Source organism: Anser anser, assembly GCF_964211835.1.
Source record: "Anser anser genome assembly, chromosome: 26".
Taxonomy (NCBI): Eukaryota; Metazoa; Chordata; class Aves; order Anseriformes; family Anatidae; genus Anser; species Anser anser.
In genome coordinates this window covers 1409945-1414605 of record NC_139747.1, presented here as the reverse complement: position 1 = coordinate 1414605, position 4661 = coordinate 1409945, and positions in this window count along the sequence as shown.

Sequence of the window (4661 nt, the reverse complement as noted above, 5' to 3'; positions counted from 1 at the left end):
TCAAGTCCAGTCTCTGTTGCTTGCTGCAGTGGAACTGGAGGGAAATGAGTATCTGACTTTTCCTTAAACCCAACTGTTAACTGTATATAAATGACTAATTCCTTAGCTCATGGCATGTCATTTGTCTAACACAACTTGCAAACAAGATTCAGACTACAGGAAAAGAGTAGGAGGTACATATTCTGGTAACTAAAGAATCCTGTGAACTGCAGAGGACCTGTGCTAAACTAGTAAAATAAAGAGCCGTGTTTTCCAGACTTCATTAGCAGTTAGAAAGAAAGGAACAGAGGGAAGAACCCAACAGCCAGCAGGTTAGAAGTTAATTAGGAGCAGCAGTAAGGGACTGCTGTTTTATTCTGAAGCTTATGGGGTAGTTTAAAGCTTTTTAATGCCACTATAAAAGTTCTTGTGCTGGAAAGTCTTCTGACAAAAAAAAACAAGTCCCTGGGTAACTGAGCCAGGTTGCTGTCAGCTGTGGGGGTTCCTGACTGCAGGGTTTCTACATCTGCCCAGCAACACTCGTTAAATCCTGCATTTCATTTATTGAACAGATTTTGGGCGGAGGGATCAGTCAGGATTGTGCTTTGTCAGCAAAAGTGCTCTGCTTCTGCTTTAACTTGAGCTGAAGAGCGAGCTGCATTGTTTGGAACAGTGGAAGCTGAGGAGCTCTTAGGAGGCAAAAGCAACATGTACAAGCAAAGCAGATGAAGAAGCTTTTGTACTTGCAACAGGTCATAAAAAGAAGTGACCTAAAAATTGAGCTGCAGTAAACCAGAGCCTGACACTAGTTCTGTTCCGAACCAACATTTGTTCACCTCAGTTTCTTATCTAATCTGATGCCACCATTTAAACTCTGAGCAATAAGGCTGCTCATCTTGGCCTGTTGAGCTTTTGCCATGCCATGCACATGCCATTTTGTGTGGGTACTGTGTGCCTCTGACAAAGCATCGGCTAACGTATTGCCAAAAGGATTGGATACCAGCAAGTATGTAAGAAACTGTGAATAGGTAAACTGAACTGTTGTGCCTTCGTTTCTGGAAAAATTCACTTTTAAGATACAAGGAATGCTGAGGTTTCTTGTAGGGAAAACAGAACTTGTACTGATGTGATTTGATACTCGATTGTGTCTTTGTGGCCAGAAAAGACTATTGTAAACTACCCGTTTGAAAACCAATATGCTACAGACAAAATTTAGTTTTGTCATGTCTTCTGTAAGTTGTTTGTAGACATATGCAGTCCTGATGACTTTGATCTAGAAGTTATCCACACCTCTAACTTCCACGTTCCTTCTGGTGCTTCTGCATTTGCTCATTCCTGTTTGTTCACGGGTTGTTCCTTAATGCTTCTGTAATGGGTTCCTGCAGACTTGCACTTTCCCAAACATAGCGCACAACTTGGTTAGAATTTGGTATTTTACAAAGGTTCTCTACGTCTACGCTCTTCCCACTCCTCCTAAAAGTCCTGAAGCCTTTGTCCTGCGCTTCTTGTGTGGGAGGTATCGTAAGCAGAGAGCTGTGAAGGGGTTAATGAGCCCAGGCAAAGTTAACAAGGGATGGGCAATAAATGGCTCCAGCTGTGTATAATTAACTGTAATACTGTGAAGTAAATGACTTTTATTGGCAAGCATGTCATAACTTCATTAAAAGTCATATTTACAGCCCTCTCACATGGAATGAGTGCTTGTGTAGTCTGCAATTTAATGAGCACTCATTTTCACCTTGTTCCAATTATCTCCCACCCACCCCTCCCTCTCGGTGTGGGGAGCATGAAGATGAAATACAATGGGAGTGTAATTAAGGCTGGCACGGATCCTTTCAGGAAATGTTTTTTATTCCAGCACAATCACTTCTATTGCTTACTACTAATAATACTTTTTAAGTGTTTAAAATACATAATTTTCTTTGGTCCCCAAAGTGTTACTTAAATAACAGTTATTAAAGAATGTCTCTGTGGGAAAGGTTTCCCAGGCCCAGAACCTCTGATAGCTGGGCACCTGAAATGCTGTGTCTAATGAGGCACGGTGACCTAACTGAGGCAGTGTACACAATAGGAAATTAGTATCACTTAAGAGGAAAATTGCAATTTAGCTTAATTACAACTATATCTGTGCAGTGCAAACCAGTGGAAAGCCCCCGTAGTACCTGAAGAAAGCTCCTTTTCTCTTTCCAGAGCGTTGTTCTGCACAGCCCAGTGCTGCCTCCTGTTATCCTACTGCTGGCTGATGTAGAAGCTGGGGGAGTTGGAAGCTCTGCGAGCCCTGGTGCTTTCCTGCTGTACCCGGGAGGCACTGGCATTCCTGGTCAGGTAGCCAGAAAGATCCATGAGGAGGTCCAGATCAGACTTCTGAGGCTTGTGTGAGACTAGAGATGTGTATAAAGGAGAGGGAGTCAGACATGGGACTTCAGTGTCTACAATGCAGTATTTCTCCCGGCATTTAAAAGCAGATACACAACAGGGCACCTCAATTTGGGACATGACTTGAGTTCTTGCGTGCCTTACCAATTTACAGTTCCCTTTCATTTTACAGCAAATGACACGACTGGCCAAGCTGTTAGCAAAGTTGTGTTCTTCTGATTTTGTCATCTACACTTTTCTTGTGGGCTGTACAGTAATTATAACAAGATTGTTTTTTCAGCACCAACTATGTTGTGGTCCCAGTTCTTGACTGACAAGTCACGCTTGATAGCCCAGCCCAACGCCGTATGTGGACCTAGTAGAGTGGCATGAGAGCTTGCAGTTGCCTTCTCTTTGTGTTGTAGGGCAGCAGTCATTCCTGTACCGCTGCAGGGCCTCATTACAGATTTCAAAGTGGAGACGATGCTGCCTGTTGTGGTAGCTGAGCAATCTTTGGAAAGAAGGGGGATGCGTTCCTCTGATGGATGCTAACAACTGATATCCCTTGGGATCTACTCAGGGGTTCAGAATGAAGTAAGGGTTATGGGAGATTAATTACTGGGCGCTGCAAGTGACGTGATTAGAAACACATGATAAATGATTTATCTCATGGCACGGTGTAACAGCAGAGCAGTCGGTTATTCTTACCAAACACACATGTTACATTCACTGCTAAGAAAATGAATTAGAAGTTAAAGATCAAGGACTAGATCCTTTGCAGCTATAAATCAACTGAGAAATTACAATTCATAGTAGCTAAGAATTTGAACCACATAGTTATGCATGTCCCTTTAAAATAAGAAGCCTCGGCAGAGGCTTTAGCCTGATATCTGTGTACTAGTACAGCTCTGCTTGGGCTAGTTAACCAGTTATAAGGTGTTCAAGATTAGCGTGAATGATGTTCCATTGAGATGGTAAAACAGCAACGCTTGCCCGTTTGTGCAGCATTGACAGTGCCTCTCAAATAAAACTACTTTGATGCCATCCAACAACTTACCCCCCCAGCCTAGGGGGATGGTGATGAGGCCAATTATTTTTATATGAAATGCCTAATAATTAAGTGAACTGTAGCTGTTTGTAGGGTGCTGACAACACTTGTACTTGATTGAGAAAGGCTAGTAAAGCACAGTAAAACAGAGCGCCTGCTCTAGCAGGAAAAGTACCCCTGCCTTGACTCATTTGGCAGGAGCTGAGCTCTTGTCTCACCTTAACGCTAACCCTTTCCCAGACTACAAGCTATTAGCTGCTTTTGTGACCTTTTTTTTGGCACTAACAAAGCTGCTATATTATTCATAAGCAAGAAGATCAGATGAGTTGTGTGAATTCTAACAGCTGATCTGAAAATGCTACAGCTTTTTAAGCTCTGTAAGGATGGGAGGGTTATCTTAAGAGGCCTGTCAGTGTAGATTACTGTCTGTGTTACAGTGATGCTTGAATGCCTCTAACAAGGTATTCCTGTGCCGAGCTGAGTGAGACACCCTCCACGTATTGCAGATCTTGCCATCCAAACAGTCGAGATAACTTCTTACCCTATCTTGGCAGTGAGGGGAGCTGCAGAGGCACTAAGAAGTCTGGAGAGGCTTTACAGCCAGCTGGGTAACACTTGCCTTCCAGTGACAGCATAGCCAGCTGCCAATTTATTTATCCAGGTCTGTATAACGGGTTGCAGTCTGCGGAGAGCAGTGTGCCACTGGTGCAAAAGCGAGCACAAAGACAGCCACTAATGAGCGTGGGTTGAGGCTGTCTGTGGCCCGGTGCCATTAGGGCAGCACGTGCATGTGACTCCGGTGACTTGCCTGAGGTTACACAAAGTCTTTGGAAGAGATGATTTCTCAGGTCGTATTTTTTCTGCACGAGACTTTGGTTTTTCCCTGTTGTTTCTCTATGCAGCTCGGTGTCCTGAGCCCTTCCATGAGCTCTGCTGAACTCTGTCACTTTTGAACAGAATTATCAGAGGGTTCATGGTTGCATTTAACAGTGCAAAAATCATTCAACTGACATTAAAAAAAAATATTCCATACTTTTCTAAGAAGTGAAGGCTAAATCTGGCTTTTGAGAATTATTACCGATCTTTCCAAAAGATTTTGGTCAGGTTATCTTCAGACTTAGCACGAGGACAATGCTGTTACTCTAAAGAATGGAAGTACAATTTCTGTGTTGTGACGCACCTCCAGCGGCTTCCCAGGAAGTCGTGGTTTGACAGTGTACAGACATGTCTATGCTGTATCCTCTGGAATGTTTTCCCATTCGCTTGCTTTCCAAAGACC